This window comes from Bombus affinis, chromosome 7 (genome assembly GCF_024516045.1).
Source record: "Bombus affinis isolate iyBomAffi1 chromosome 7, iyBomAffi1.2, whole genome shotgun sequence".
Taxonomy (NCBI): Eukaryota; Metazoa; Arthropoda; class Insecta; order Hymenoptera; family Apidae; genus Bombus; species Bombus affinis.
The window spans coordinates 8231778-8249380 of NC_066350.1; the positions used below are offsets into that span (position 1 = coordinate 8231778).

Consider the following 17603-nt stretch of genomic DNA (forward strand, 5'->3'; position numbering starts at 1 on the left):
TTCTCCGCCGTGGTGAAAAAAAAAAAAGAAAAGTAAGAAAAGAACGAACAGAAAGAGAAGAGAACCTTTCACATTCAGACTTTCGTGCATGGCGAAACGAAACACGGTTCGACGAACTATCCCCGTTAGGTTTGCCGTGTTCCTCGGAACCCCACGTTTTAAAAGCTTATTGTAAATTTTACGGAGTCGATTTATATTTCCGGCTGTCCTCTCGAGAGAGAACGAAAAAAACGGCGAGTTTCTTTACGACAAGAAAGACGAGGAAAGTTTACAGATGCATACGTAAGTGCATCTTTTGTCTCTGTGCTCTGCCTTTGGAACTCAGTCTCGCGTTCTACAAAATTCGGCGGTTCGTGAAAAGCTAATTTATAAAGCTCATGGCATTTGCATATCTGTCTGCTCTTTCTGTAGAAAGCGTTGTAGTAAAATTTCTTGGGGTAAATTTCACGTTAAGGACTGTCCGGTAAAAAGAATTTATCATTAATGAGAATTTTTTAACGATTTTGCAATGCGGCCCTGTGATAGTTCTCGGCACCCTGACTCCGGTTCCAAAGAGGAAACGTGGCATCGCGTCACTTGCCACCCCAAGTCTCGTTAACGTAGGATCACCCCTCGTTGTACGCGACTTTTCTCTCGTTCCTTTGCGTCGCGAGCTGGCTACGCGCACCGACCAGACGAAGAAGGACGATACTTGGAAGAGCAGGCAAGGGGTGGAGGGTAGTCCCGAGATAGTCTCGGGCTCGATTCGCTTTTCTCTACCTTTCCTTCTTCGATCGCCACGTATAGAAGATCCGAGGGGAAGTTTCGTCGAGTCAAATTTCGTCGATTCGATGGAAAAGCGAATTCGCTGTATTTTCATTCGGAAGACTCTCATTGAAAGGACTTTTATTTGAAAAACCTTTATGCGATAGACATCCTTCGATACCGCGGCGTATCGTACAGTATAAACGTATTGGCTGATTAAAGGGTCGAGAAGCGTTTGCAAACAGACGTATAACGTGTAGAGCAAAATGCACGAAGAGAGATACGTGTCGTTTTACGACGAGAGGGACGCGCGAGCTACGCGATCGATCGATTCGCGAGGAACGAGGACGAACGCTTTAATTAACCGTGGAGACCCGCTCGAATCGATGATTCCGTCCTTACGACGCGCGACCGTAGACCACGAGCTAGAGTTATTTCGAGCTCGATTTGCATGTACTTATAGCAGCTCCTGCCTTTCAGCGCTAAAGTATCATAGAATGTAAGTGCATGTATCGGTTAAGCGTACATAGCTCTTTACTGTTACTGACCCGTGGTTCACGTTCAAGGATGATGCGATACAGTCTCAAGGTCGTGCATTTGTACCTACGCAGTTTCCTTTCAGCGGGATTATCCACTTATCGTCGACTTATCGTCGTTATGACTGTTTCTTCGAGATCCCTGACGCAATTTGGACCTCGGAGAATTTGGACGCGTCATCGGAACGAACCTTTTTGTTTCAAGATAACGAAAACGAGTGAACGATAACGTAACTTGCTTTCCAATGCTTTTCGACTTCCTTAACTCCGTGGAAAGTATGCAACAGTCGATAAGCTCGAAGGAAGCGACTCATCGTGATTTTTCTGCGAAAAAATGTCGATTTCGTAGTACGGTTGAACGTCAAGAGGATTTCGTGCTTCGTCGAAAGCATGACGCCACGCTGGACGATGACTTTCGTTTTCACCTAAGCGTCTCGGAAGAGATCGTTCGGCTCGCGGATCGTGTGTCGCGCGACGAATCGATCTCTGCCTGGGCAATTTGCGATTTTCCGACAGAGATCGACGACTAGATCCGTTTGCTGGCGTATCCAGATGGTTGCACGAAGCTTTCTTTACCCGAGACGCAGGCGTTACGCGAGATTACGCAACGCGAGTCGAGTTCTCGCGAGGGAAAGCGGCACGCCGCTTGTCTTCGAGGATTAAATATCAAAAGTCATCGAACGTTATAGAGAAACGAAGCTTATCGGATCCGATTTGTCTCCCTGGAATCCTCGCCGCGACGGAAACGAGTTTCGCGAGCGTACGACGTATCATTGCGGTGTTTCTCGCGTTTGATCTAATCTGTTCTCGAATGTTCACTTTCCGACTATCGCGTTGTATCATTCGTATGTTTATCCTACGCTTATCGACGAAATAATCCAGCGCGAAGAAAGAAAGAAATTGCAATTCACGACTGTACTACCTGCCATAAGTATGAAATCAAACTGAGCAACTGTATCGAGTTTAGATTGTCCTGCTTCCGCAAAATTAAACTATGATTTTGACTAGTAGTATACAATATGAAATTACAGAGTTATAGCAAAGCAACAAGAGAATCAAAACAGTGGAAAGTATCGAATATCTGTATCAAATGGCACATTTCATCCAAGTGCCACAAAATATTTGTGCCTCTCAGAAGATAAATCGATCAACCGCAAATTTCTGGAAATTCCCAATTCGTAATTCAAGTACGTATTTCATATCTACGCAAAATTATTATTCAACGTATCAAAGAGCAAGCGACTGATTTTCGAATATTTATTTATCAGAAGATCATAATCGCAAATTTGAAGATAAATTTAAAGAAAACAGTACTGTGATCGTCAAGTTTCCTCGCATTACAATTTACGAACTCGATGGACATGACTTCCAAGCGGGAAATTACGCCTGCTTCGTACAATCTAGCCGAAAAGATTGGTTTAATCGGGGAAACAGGTGACACACGATTTTCATTCCGTGTCACAGGATGGCAGATGGCAGATAGCATTGAAAAATCAGTCGCTCGAACCGATTCGCTGAAAACACGAACGCGTAAAAAATGATCGACGCTAACAAGTGGAAATGGACGAGTGCGATCGTGGGTAACTCGGTGTTATCGATGACAAGCGTACGAACGACTAAAGGTACGAATAGAACGCCTACAGGTGATTCGCTTTCGTAGCCTCGTGAATTTTCACCGACGCGTCCTAGTGATTAGCGGCGTCGACGACGGCTAATCGATTTTTCTCGCTGGCACGCGGAAAAAGAGGCGCGTCAGCTTCTGGGAACAACGAACGCCGCGCCGCAAGAAATTCCGTGAAATTTCTTCGTGGTATTTTTCCCTAACCTACCGTGAACGTACGTTAATTGACAGAGAAAAAGCTCATTTGCATAAAACTATAGAGTCGACAGACTGTTTCAATAGAACGAATGAACGGAAAGAGGTAATCAGATCTTACTCATGTACGTGATGTTAACGCAACATTTCATTTACAATTTTCTTCGATCAATCTGCGTCATCGAATTCTGTCTTTCAGCCTCGTAACTACGAAAGACAGTTCCGAGGATTCGTTGAATATTTCTCACGACGCTGTTTCTTCCACCCAGATGAAATTACGATCTTACGAAATTACAAGAAAATGATGTATTTATAACGTTATAATTTGCTCCTTAATGCGAGTTAATTAGCAACTCGTGACTAGAGTTCGCTGAATACTCTCGTCCCTGTTATCTTTTCCGTCTGGATCTCACAAAATTTAAAGAAATTTAAAGAAATTTAAAGAAATTGTTATTATACGTTTATAACGTTATGACGTTATGACGAACCATTGCTTGGTCCTTAACGAGATAATTAGTCAGCACGCGACAATGGTTATAACGAGATATCGTCCTTCTATTGTCTGGATATCGATGTCACGGTGTCCTTATCGTCGCAGAGTGCCATGTGGAAGGATCGATCGCTCGATTGTGACCAAGCATCGAGATAACACCGTACCGGAACCGGTGACCGCACATTACGGGCTGTATCGATGCGGCGACGTATGTACCGCAGGTATCCGACGTGGGGATCTCGCCTCGGATAAATTCATCGCAACGCTACGGGTTCCGCGATCCTCCGGGGCCACGGATAGATCCTCGTGGGCGTTAGATCATTGTGATTCGCGATCCAAGACCTGGATCATCCTTCACTTCCGATAGGATCGTCCCTTCCCTCTGTTTCTCGCGCGGTTCCCTCTGGGCTATTTCTTTCTCGCTCTCTACGCTTCTTCTCCTTACGTACGCTATCGTCCGCGAGTATTTAGACGCCTGATGCAATTCGATGAAAAAATTGATAGTATTATTATACTTCTGTCGTTACCATTGGGAAAAGTTTCTCTGTCTCTTGCTACAAGCGCGATCAAATGCCTCGCTAAATTGAAATTGAAATTGAGGATATACAACTGCTTCGCTTAAGAGTTTCGTGTTTATTTCTAAAGATCAGCTGACAGTTTTTAAAGTCTGTATAGCAGGATAGGATTATTCGAATCGCCTAAGCTTCGACGTTTAAAAATGAGATCTCCAACTTTGAACAGAGCGATCATACTCGTCGCAGGCGTATGTTTGATATTTTTATTATAAATCTTTTTAACTTCGAACACGCGTGACCTGTAGCGAATTTCTCCTTTTTCCGTGTGGTTGACGACTGACGAGGCAACAGGACAATACATATTTATTTCAAATTTCGAAGAAGCGTGTCATGCGCATCAACCAAATACAAACAACTGTACTTAGAAACCTTATAAACGCGTACGCGAAGAGCGTGGATGGTAATACGTGATAAATAGCGAGAGTGGAAGCGGAGATTTTCGAAACGAAGAGCAATTTCGCGGGCAGCGGAAACGGCGTGGATATCTCGATCTTTCGATCCTCCGGCTCGAGAAAAATGGTGTATCAGATCGCGATATCTTTCAGCGCACGAGGATCGAGCGAGATGCGATCAGACGTATCGTAAGTTTTCGTACGCGGCTCCGTGTAATTGAATGAAGGGCACGGTGGATCGTGACCGGTCCGTGAGATAACTCGAAGACCAGTGACCTCGAAACCACGACGAAAACTCGAATGTTACGAAAGTAACAACGTTCAAGATTCTCGTCAATGTCGAACACCTCTTTCGATTTCTTCGAATCGTTACTGCCAAAATTACTCCAGCTGCAACCTCGAACCAAAGAAACAACCGTGCGACCAGAGAAACCGTTCACCGACTCGGCGAATTACGCAACGATTCGATCGAACGATCCGAAATGAGAAAGAGAAGAAAAAATGAGAGAGAAAGAAGAAAGGACGGTCGGTGAATACACGCGGCGATCGGTGTTCCCGTTCGAGAAACGTTTCCCGATCGATTTGCAGCAATGAATACCATCTAGTCCGGCAAGTGGTTTATCGAACGATTCCGCGAACGAGATCGAAGCGCAATCGGTACGCGGCTCGCACGTGCGTGTACTTGCATGCGTGGAAAACAATGACGACACAAGACGAAAGACAGTCCCGTCGTGGCGAACGAGGGTTAAGACTCGTGTCCACGGCGCGTCGACCAGAAAAGAAGAGCGAAAAAGACAAAGGGAAAGAGAGAAAGGGAAGAAGAAATGGGCGCCTCGTGAGTTGGCTGTCAGAGGATCAACAAATCCTGCCGCCGTAGACGCGGAACAAATACACGCGAGTTGTTGATCGCGTACGATCGAGTCGAGCTATTTATACCGAGGCTCGTCCACTCGTCCGAGGGAGTAGATCGAATGGAGATCGATGGGCTAGCTTTTCAGAAGTGGAAGACAACTGCGCGTTGTGGCGTGCACGGTGCCCGCGAGTCGAACAACAGACACGTCGGCCAACTCGATCCTCCTCCTTCTCTTCCTCCTCGTGGCGTTCTTGCGAAACGAACGCCAACAACGAACGAAACTTGCCTTTCGAGAGAAACGAGAAGGAATTCCGGAGGCACGCGAGTTCCGCCAGGAAATTGCTTGAAATATTTAATCGGTACCATTGTTAGCCTAGATACACGTAGGTTGTTTCCTCGAGGGCTGGTTCTTCAGCTTCGTCGCGTATCCCCTCGAAATCTATCTACTCGTTCTCTCGCTTCTTGTAGCTGCGTTTAGGGGCAATCGTGGAACGAACGTAGCCGGATATTAATCTAACGTTTTAAGCCAGTAATTACGTTCGGGAAGCTGCTCTGTTCTGATTCGACGTTTCTTCGTTCGGAAGTAATGCGATGAAAGAGCTGCTGCAGCCGGGTATTGTCTTAACTGAAACGCAAGTGGAGGAACTCCGACTCGGAGACGTTTTTGCGGTGTCGCTGTCTTTAGAGAAAATCTGTGTAGGTGGCTATTGTACGTGCGGATCGTAGATATAGCGTGGTCGTAAAATTGGCAGAAAAGTAACTAGAATCTTGGCGTTTCCAGTGTCGAATACTCGAAGGAGAAAAGAATTCCAATCTTTTTAGATATAACGTCAACTTGGAATTGTTTCACCCAAGGGAAATTATTGTTGTCTTTCCCAAGAGAAATTATTATTATTTCACCGACTTACTAACTTGCAGCGAATTTGAATACGCATGAACTTTGAATACAGCGCAAGAAAATAATCGCAGATGACTATATACGTACGCCTCGACTGCCTGCAATTTATAGGAATTCTCAAATCAAATTACAAACCATAGAAGCAAAATCCGACGGCAAAACCGTCCACTTGATACAACTAACTTTCTCAGTCGGAGATCTAAATTGCTTCGAAACTTACACGGTCCTAGGTGCGGCAACCTCGATGAATCTCCTCCTAAAGCTCCAATTTACCACTCTATATCGTTTCCACCCAGTACACACGCTTTTATTCTATGCACGAGGAAAAACGGTCTCCGTTGCCACTATTTAAATACCAACATCTTCCCTCAGCGTGCATGCATATACATATACAAGAGAGCAGGGCCTGTGTCGAGTCGAGTCGAGTCGAGTCAACTCGAGAGATCGGCTCGGAGCAGAAGGAGCATCTTTACAAATGGTTTCGGAGATAGGAGTTTTTTTCAGTGAGCCAGTTCGGACCGTGCACGTAAGTTCGTCCACTTTACTCGTTGGGACGCGAGCGTGGAGCAGTAGCCAGCAACTGCAGCAGCCTTTTACCCGGGGCTCTCCAAGTGCAATCTCGTATTCATGAATTCCTTGTACGTAGCCCCTCTACCTTCTTCCACCTCCGCCTTCTTTCTCCGCCCGCGCTCCTTGCCTCTTCTTGCCCCTCAGCACCCTTTGCCATATCTTCTCTGTTCTCTTCTCTCTTCCTTTCTCTCTCTCTCTCTCTCTCAATGTCTTGCCCTTCCGCCTCTCTAACAATCCCATACGCGTCGCTCTCCAGAGCCGAGGGACTAAGAAAATCGTTGGACGCTCCGCGCTCCTTCCTGCCAGAGACTGAAAAACAGACGCAAGATAGCAACCAGCGTGGAAATCGTTTCCGCTGGAAAGTCGCAAGCACAGCCACGAATTTACGAGGTCTTTACGCGGCTTGTATTAGAGCCGGCGTGTCGAGAATTTGTCAGGCTTGTTGTTTCGTACAATTGGATAGCTATAGATAAAGCTGTTAGGCTTTGTTTCTTTGGTCAGGTATATACAGGTTCGTGAGAGTATTCGGACATCCGTAGACTTTTTACGAACCTTTCACCAACATATTACGCGTCTCGTACGAAACATTTTAAACTTTTATTAGCGCCATCGCGAGACTCGTGATCGTATTTTATCGAAATTTTCTCGCTCTTACGCGTACGTTGTATAAATTAACAATTTATTCAGAACGTGCACAGTATATAGGGGAATACAAATTAACATTAAAAAGATATAGGTAAATCTAGGCAGATAAATCAATATTATAGGAATCTCATTTTTCTAAGGTATATGATTTTTGATACTCGCTGTATTAAGAACAATATTATGAAATATCTGATACAAGCGATCACAAAGATATTTAAACGATCCGTTATCCATAGTTGGACATTTGTTTCGCTTAAAAAATTCACTTTAGAGTTTTTTTCCACTTTTGCCTGTAACGAGAAACTATCATCTGAAATCTTTCATCAAACGAAACAGTTTCACTCTCGATGAGAGCCACTGTCGCCCGTGTTCAACGTTTATCTGAACACGATGGTGACCGTAAACGTCTATGCCGTTCAGGATTCGCGACCATAACAATAATTCCGCTGTTTAACCCCATCGAGTGTTCAACGCGTTCCTCTGTCCTTTTGCTTCTATGATTCTCCCCTTTCCTTGTGTCCCGCGTATATCTTGGCCGACCTTCACGTGAAAACGGAACCGCTCACTGCTATTTATCAGCTTTGTCAATTATCGTTAAACGTTCGCAGGAACGCGGAAAGCCAAGCCGAGAGCTTCTCGGACGATCAAACGTTTCTCGTCGTTGCAGATTGCAACTTGCAGATACCGATAAATTCGATCTCGAAATCATCGTACGGATGCTTTAATCATTCAGAGCAATTAATACGATAACGTCTTGTGAAATATTGTAGCTCTTCAACTGTTTTTCGTAGTAAGTTCATACGTTGAGCCTACGTTGCGCTATTCTGGCGAGTGAACCGTTCTGCTAAACTCAGCGTTAACCCCTACAATTCTTAAATTACGATGCAACGTGAAGAATTTCGCTAATTCCTGTCTCTGTTACTACAAAACGCTGTGTTCTATTAATCCTCCAGCCTTGGACGATTTTCATATTTTCTGTACAAAATCGTGGACGAAGTTTGTGTCTTTTGAAGATTTATCATAAAGGTCGCGCGATAACGGCGTGGTCTGCCGGAATTAGGAGAACGTGATTTTGGCACGGCAGACAGTAGGGATGAACTTGAAACTGAGAATTTCTCTGGAAAAGTAAACTGGAATGTTCGTAGAAAAAAACGTCGGAACAAAATGCAACACGGTATTAAAAACACGGTCGAAGAAAAATGTAATTAAATTATAAAATATCTCATCTATTCATCGTGAACGTTTGAAAACTGAAACGTTTGAGAAAAGCTCGGCTCAGCTATTTTCTCCGTAGATCGGAATGAGAAAAATTTCACGAAGAACCAATAAGAAGAATCAAACAGAAGATAGCGACGTGACGCGAGTCTTTAATTGTTCGAGATTAGATAAGAGATTCTAAACTGGATACAAAATTCGGAGTCAGCGAAGAGGCAATTCGATAGATTCCATTTGAAAGATCGTCGAGCCCATCTTTCGTAAAAGCTCCGGGAAAAAACGGAAAGCTGGAAACTCGTTGTATAAAATTAATTACTCAGCTCTTTGATCTTCGTCTGCTTCTATTCACGGTTTTTTAACCTTTTCATTCAACGACCGAGAGAGCTCCGCTTTGGAATCGAGCGAGAATCTACTCGTCCGGTTTTTCACCCGCGTCGAACGTTCGCGGATTTTCTCGCCGCGAGACGAGGAGCGAATGAACGAGCTGTAGATAGTCCACGTGACACATAATCGATACTATTAATTAGGAAGTCTATAAATATCATGGTTGGAAAGGGAATGAATGGAGGAAAGCAGGTTTCTCATCCGGGTCACGGATCTTCATGTCGATTCGTTAAAATGTCGAGAAAATGAGAACTATAGTCAGGTCATACACACGGTGAACTTAAATTCTTGGTACAAGCGATGTCAGGTAGATTACACGAGCGTAGGTGAAAGGGAAATTAAAAGCAGTAAAATTGCGTCGAAATCTTCGTTCGTAAGAAAATCGAATCTGAAAATGTGACAAAATAAATTTGGAAATTTGTTGAGTATCTGTATACCTGATTGTTAGTTATCTAACTTTATTTTCCTCAAAAGGAGGCCTTGTACGAACAAATAGACCAACAGAATCTGTCTGATTTCACCTGTAACGTAAATTTTTACTTTATATATGTCATCGAACTCTTTATCGATACGCGACCACGCGAGCAAAAGGCGTGTAAACGTGAAAGTTGACGGAGAAACTTAGCGAAAAACGCGGGAGAGTAGAGAAAGAGACGAGTGGAGCGGGGAAAAGGTAGTTTTCGTGCGGCTAGCCGCCCGGAAAAAAGGCTCGAGTGGCACTTTTTCTAAAAACCTACTCGTCGATTTAGTGACACGTGGCATCTCGAGCAGCCGCTGCACTTTGCCGCGCATCTTCGACCCATTTCCGCGAAATAAACTCGGCCGGCGTCTCGTGACAAACTGCTCTTTTCCCTAACTTGTTTATTCTCAACGAAAAAATGTCGCGACGATCGCTCGCCAGTGCGATGCCGGGAAAAAATCCAATAACGAGCGATTTTCTCGCATCGACGATGGAACCGGTCCGGTATAGTACCCCAACTGGCCGTTCGTGAAAATCCACCGACGAAATGTTTCGAATCGACTGGCAATATCCGGCAATTTACAAGCGCGGAGCCAGCTTACCACGCGCGCGACGAGTCACGCCGGTACTACGGTTCATCGGTGTAATTTCCACTTCGATTAGCGAACGCTTCGATGTCACGGACAGCCTTTAGGATCGAAACGAGACTGCGAATTGCCGGCAACGACGTAGCTAACCTGGCTTGATTAAAATCGACGAGGAGGCCACGCTGCTCCATTTCCGGACCAGCCAGGCTTCTGAAATTTCCTCCTGGTCATTTCAGACGACACGACGTTCGATTCTGCATCCGTATTTTTAGACGCGGGGGAACGTAACGCGTTTCAGGCACGCTGCTCGCCGACCGTTTCGAACGCTTGACATTTAGATTCCCATTAAGCGATCGCTACTTTAACCCTCGGCCATCGGACCTGCATCGCTTTCAGACGATGCTGGTGTAGCGGTTTACGCACAGGCGGTGCTCGAATCCCTTCGGCTCTCTTCCTTTACACTCGTTCTTTATCCGCGTATATTATTTTCTCTTCTACTTCCTCTGTTCTTCTATACAAATTAGTGACCATTGTTATCCATGTTACTTGCACAAGTAAAGAAAATGAATCGCCTCGAACAAGACAGACATTATTTGAAGCCAAACGAACTCGGGCACCACCGCCTGATTTTCGGTTCGTCGTTCGAATGTTAAATACGCATCTTGCGTTTGATTCTTATTGTATCAATGTAAATTATCATATTGCGTGAAGTATTGTTTGAAAACGTTATTCGATATAATTAAAAAAGTGGATACTCGGTAGAAAATTATAGAAAACTCTAAACTTTGGACAATTTATCTTTCCGTATTACGCGCGCTCTGTACGATTTTGTACTTTCACGTTTCCTGTAAACGCGTACGAAATCCGCGGACTATTTATCATAAAGGTGGTCCTTTGACACGATCGTTGATGAACCGGTTCGAAAACGGAACAAAGATCCAGATGGAAAGAAGGTTACCCCTCGTGCAAAGGTGAAATGCACGGGATCGAGGGATCGATCGAGGACTACCGGCGCCACGTGAGGCAGCCGATCATTCCCGGAATTGATTGGCAATTACCGGCAAGAGAAGCGACGGCGCGCTCGATTCTCCGATCCAGAAAATTGAGTTAGCCGACGAAACTCGATTCGCGAGGAGAAACGCGAGGAGGAATCGACCCGCCACGAAAATTCGATATTACCTTAATCAGACTTTAAATTGCGCGTCCGCGAAGTAAGAGAGCGTACACGGGGTGTAGACTGGGTCCGACCAATGACGACGACCGAACGAAACCCAACTCGTCTCGAAATCCGAATTTTCCACGTGGGAAACCGATTAATTATATCGAATTTGCCTTAAACGGACGAAATTACCTGTGTCCCACGCAACACGGATAAGCTATGGCTCTGAACTGTTGGAAGATAGAAAATTTCATTAGACAAAATTAAACGATAGCGTAAAATGTATGATCCAACGTGGCTGTACGCTTGGGAAATTTTCATTTCTTCGAACAGAGATATAAAATTCTTGTACGTAGATCGATGGATTTCCGTATTCTTTATAAAAAGATATTAAGACGCTTAAGTGTCTTTTTACCTTTGTTTGATTAACGTTTATTAGCTTCAAGGATATTGGAGAATAGCTTCTATGAATATATCTTGTAAGGACGATAATGAAATTGAACAAATTCTTGGAATTGCTTTCTTGTAGTCACGGTATGAATTCATTAAAATTCCGTAATATGAATTGCGACTAGAAGAAAATTACAAAGAAAACGTTACATCAACGCGACGTTGGTGCTTAATGATTTAAAGAGAAAGAGAGCCTGATGTTACGTAATAATAAAATAACACGAGCAATCGTGCCAATTACCTGGGAGGGTAATTAAAAAATATGACTCACAGTGGAACCGACGCGCGTTGAATGTTTTATGGTCATCGTAAATCGAAATATTCGAGAGTGAAGTACGAGATCCTCTTTCTTCGGAGAGAACGAAATAACTTCGTTCGTGCCGATGAGTTACTATAAAAACGTTCTATGTAAAAGCAATTTTGGAGATTACGAAGATAACTACGGTGACGATCGTAATTTTTGATTCCTATTTTTGTGTCCATGTGTTGGACACTGGGATCACGATTAACGGCACACGTTTTAATTTAACTTGAATCGTTCGACTCATTCGCGTAACGCTTCTATAAACATGCGCTATGAACATACGCTAAGTAAATAAATTAAAAATTGAAACTATCATCGTATACCTCGTATCTCGTATTTTTATATTCATAATTTCAATTTTAATCGGTCTAATAATTACCTTGTTCCTTGTATTTCGTGTGCGTCGGTGTCGTAAAATCGGATAATTGTTCGTGTAGATGCGTCTGTTTATAAACTGGGCCCATTACTAACCCATTGGGGACGTAGAAATTATCGCTGGAAATTAAGCCAGTGCCAGTGAGGTAGTCGATGATGGATGAAACATGGTTGGACACCGAGCGAGTGGCGAATAAGGGTGAAAAAAGTGGTTGACTTATAGCGTTCTGTATATCAGTCAGAAGGATAACTGGAGCTGGAAGGAAAAAGATGTGGTTCTGTAAGCGAACAACCGCGAGGCGACTTCTTTCGTTGTCGTTTCGTCATCGACGAGAGTCCACTACACTACAGGACAAGTGACGTCGATTTGCGGTTAATTGTCGACCAGAGGAACGATTCCGGACAGGTGGAAAAATGAGAGAAAAGAAGATGGCACGAACGTTGCCCGAATGGAACGTCTCAATTCAACGTTACTTTGCACCTTCTCGCTGGCGATTTTTGCACGATTAAGGAAATCAGTCTTCCTTTTTTCTAACCGATTCGTTGGAAGAGAACTCGGTAATCGTGGGTAAACGGACCGACCACAAGTCTCGGAAACCGGATGACAAAGGCGGAACCAGTTCTAATAACCTGTCTCGAAGCAGACAAAAACCGGAGACCAGTTTAAGAAACGATAGACTCTAAACGATCATCGTTCGCTGCGCGATCGTCGATCTTCCTGGAAGAATCGATACTCTTTTCCCTGTACTTCCACTAAACGCTTTAATTCGCCACGTTTTTCAATTCCATCCAACTCTAATCCGGAATATCGAGCGGAGAATATCGAGCTGAAGACGAGCTTAACATACGGTTACCATGAAGCGATCAAAGTGTCTGAATATCAAAGCGGCGGTGTAAATTCTTCGTAAGATAAGATTTCGAACGAGGTAGCAATTCTTAAAGGTTTCAATAATTTCCCAGTAATCTATGGTAATAGTATACGAATTTGTATCAAAGTGTACAAATTAATACTTAGAAGCAATAGCTACCACGTTTCCTATGGAGACATCGATCTATTAATCTAAAGTGGATACTTGTTAGAAACATAACGACGCTATATCTTACCATTATATACTTTGCTACATACGTTTACTACGTAAATATCGCTGCTTATATCAAGCCCGTTACAATCCTATTTTTCTAACGTTAAAAAAAATCTTCACACGATTCCGACAAAATACGAGAATTTTATCGATATGCGCGATTCCTCCGTATCAAACATCTTCCTCCTCGAACTATCCGAGCATGACGTTCGGACCTTACGACTTCTCTTTGTTCGTTCAAGGTGAGAGCAAAATCGGAATATAAAAGTTCGAGAACTGTAACGCGGTCGAAATTAAAATTGCGAAAATCCAAAGTGTTGCTATCGGTTTAGGAGACGCTTTGCAGTCTAACTTTTTTCAGTGTCGATATCGTCTCGTATCCGGCGTCACGCGTCACGAAACTTTGTTGCTTCTGCAGGTTCCGCGTGAATCCACCTTCTTAGCGTTCATCAGCGTTCCGTGAAACGACGCGTAAACGATACCCGACGTGTTCTTCCGGTGCAGCGCGGACGGAACTGGATCCCGTGGCATGGCAGAAAAGTCTGGCCCGGGACGAATGTGTAAACCGGAACCAGTCGCGGAGGATGGCCGAGAGACTCGCAGGCAAAAGTAAAACGACGAATGGCCGCCCGCGGCCGTTTCCGAAGCCGGATTATCCCGGTGCCGCGGAAACCCATAATTCCTGTAATAAGGTCATTATCGTGTGACCCGGGACTGAACGCCGGGACCAAGCCACGAACACACACCGGCGGCTCGCTTGCATAAATACAGATTTCCATTTATACCTCGCCGCGCTCGCGCCACGGTATTCCATGTGCGCGAGTACACGTGCACGCGAGTACCGTGTGTACGCGTATTATACGAACTCATGCCTTGGACAGTGGCGTAACTTCGAATCCGGGTCACTTTGTTTCTCGCAGATAAGTGTACTCGACGATAGCTCGATTTTTACCGATTCCAGTTAAAATTTGGAGTTGAAGGTAAAATTCATTTGTGGATGTATGTGCTTCTCGCGGAGTGTCGAAGCTCTATTTTCAGCATCGTTGAACGATGACATTAGGTGATAGATTTTTAATGACCTTCTCGTGCAGTTTGAAAGCTTTACTTTCGGCTACATTGGGTAGCGTCGAGTGGCGCCAATCTTGTTATTAGATTTCTATGTATTTATGGGAAGTTTGAAGAGGCAAAAGCGCGCAGAATGGATATACGAGGAAAGCCAGATTTCTGTTCCAATTTCTTTGCTCTGGTCATAAAAATATAAATCTGCATAAAAAATAATGTAGCTGTTACGCTGAGTTCGCAGTAATGTCCACATCAAAGCTCATAAATAATTCACGGATAGAATACGAGGAATGGGTGAATTGCTGTAATAAGCTTTGATTTGTATAGTCCAGGCCAGGATATAGCAAAATAAACTATTGTATTAGAAGTGGTATCGATTAATACCGCAGCGATATCCGTTGATTCCTTTTCTTTATGTCCCTAAAGATCTCGTAAGTTATTATCTCGTTGGTAGAAAACTTTCTGGTTTCGTATTCGACTAATTTTACGACCCGTTATATAAATGACTCAGAAGTCAAACTGATCAACTAAATCGGGATTAATCGTTCGATTTCCGAAGAACCAGAGGCTAATCTTGTATTGTGACGCTAAATGTAAACAATTTTGTGAATGAACGATCGATCCCGCGTTATATCATGTCCTGAACGAACAGTGTTCGGTATTCGCTGTCGAGTTGCCTGCCAACTGCTCGTAAAAGTCTAAAAGTAAATCTACCGACTAACGTAAGTTTCCGAACCATTCACGAATAGCGATGTAGACACAGCGTTAAACTGCACGAAGAAGAACTTTATTCCTGATGAACAACGTTCGATCTACCTACCATGTTTTCATGACAACGGAAAACTTACGACTAAATGCAAACGCGACAAAGAATCGGTCATCGACTCTTCGAAGAACGTGGTCTCCAAACGCTCCAATTTAGCTCGAGCTCTCCTTCCTTTTCGCCAACTTGGTTCAAGTTCTAGGGCTCTCCCCTCCTTTTACTCGAGATTTACCAGAGATGGTTACGCCACTGCGAGCCGAACAGGCCGGTGTATAAATGCCTAGATGCACACAGTTGTGAGAGCGTAGGTACACGCGAGAGGGGCCTGGCATACCATCGACTGTCCATAGCCACCTAAGCAGATTCTGTCCCCAAGGTACGAGCGGCGAGGATTCGTAGCGTTCAATTTGCATTCTAAAGTCCTGGCGATGCGGAGAAAGAAGAGGAGTCTCTCGGCCACTCGGCGCTAGCTTGCGCGCCACGCCGGATCTCCTCGCGTTTCCACGCTGCCCGCTACTTTCCATTTGTCGCTTTATCGCTTATACGATCAGAGCGAAGTCAAATCTCAGAAGCCAGCGAACCCATCGTCGTAAATTCGACAAAGCTGACATTGAAGATCGCAAACGTGCAACCATTAACTACGCTACTGCTCATAAGTATCTGGACATTTTGGTCCGTACTAACGGTACGTGAACTTCGCCAAAGTGTACAAATTAATGGGAAATTAATAGTTAGAAACAGCACTTGCTACGCTTTCCATGCAGTCGTCAAACTATAAATCCAAAGTACCTGTTAAACACGTAGCAATAACACATTTCACAGTTTATCGCGTATACCGCGACATACGTTTGCTATGGAAACATGGCGCTGGTTGTACCAACGTCAGAGAGGTGACGACAACTACGTATCTCGTTTAGAACACAAGTTAGAGAGCTAACTTACTTATTGACTGACCTGTGCATTACTCGCGTACCCCGTGTTTATTCAGTCCTAACAAATACTCGTTCGAACTTAGGGCCGAGGATGGCAAAAAGCAATTCTACGGTGGTAAAGTATCGCAGAAAGGTAGAAAGGAAATCGATTCTTAGGTCTGAGAGAGTCGTTTAACGTTTGTTTGCTCAAGAAAGAGGGCGGTGTAGGGGTAGTCCGGTTTGGTACCATCGAGGATAGGAACAAAGTAAAGGAATTGACTGTCTCTGCTGTCGACTCGTCCTACGATTATCCTTCCGTAGAACGAACAATAACACGATCGACCGTCTTTTTCCGCGCAATTTGTAACCAGTTCTCGGGCGGTCGATCGTCGTGGTTTTTTTGACGCGTAAGAAATAGAAATAGCCGGGGTTAACGAGCCAGAAATAGTCGTGTTTCTGTAAATTCGTTAATCCCTGCCGAAATATGTTCGTAGGAGGGCTGATTCGTGGGCGTAAACGCGACGGCTCGTTCGATTACGCGCATTCGATGGTAATAAAAGCTTCGATTTAGTTGCATCAGAGGATTCCTGAAAATCGACGACAGTTATCGAGGCTCGGCAGTTTTGAATAAAACATTTCCCCTGGCGTAACGTGCTAAGGCACAGTGACGCAATCGATGGTGCAACGAGGTTGTATTTTGCATTCTGCGAAGACACGATACAGGATAATTTCCGAACTCGCTTTCATTGCCATCGTATAAGCTTCTGAGCGACCGAGCGCTGAGCCAAGAGCGATCTTCGCTGCTTAGGGAGAAAAGAAATCGATTAAGCGTCTTATCTAGGTCACGTGGACTACTGCAGTTAGGGGACACGTCGATCAACTATCCCAATCGAAAAGTGCAGAAATAATTATTTTAATAGTTTAATAATCGAAATTTACAAGAGGACATGGGCAGATTTTTATAGAAAAGCAGATATATTTACACGTAATCATCATCAAATCCTAGCAACGACATTGCAAAGCTTATAGAGAGCGCAGTAAATCGTTTTAACTTCTGAGGCGCTCGATTAATTTTTACTTATTTAACCAACACGCGACGAACCTAAATCTGTTGCGATAGCCGTTTGTTTTCACGTTGTTGTCTATCTTATCAAACATAAGCTTAATTTCAGACGGGTAAAGCCTTTGTAGATATTATACGAGTGTTACAATCCAAGGCACAACAAGGCCATTTTGCCGAAAAGTAGTTCATAATAAATATTTGTCCAAGATATAGCCGATGCGTGTAATTTAAGCTATTAACTAGCAAGGACGAGTTAAGTCGTCATT

The 17603-nt window shown here is 44.0% G+C and overlaps 1 protein-coding gene across 12 annotated transcripts in view; it reads left to right on the forward strand.

Annotated features, from left to right (window-relative positions):
• The window catches only part of LOC126918873 (SH3 and multiple ankyrin repeat domains protein 2), a 175873-nt gene that overhangs the window by 130954 nt on the left and 27316 nt on the right, over positions 1-17603 (forward strand). The window lies entirely within an intron of this gene.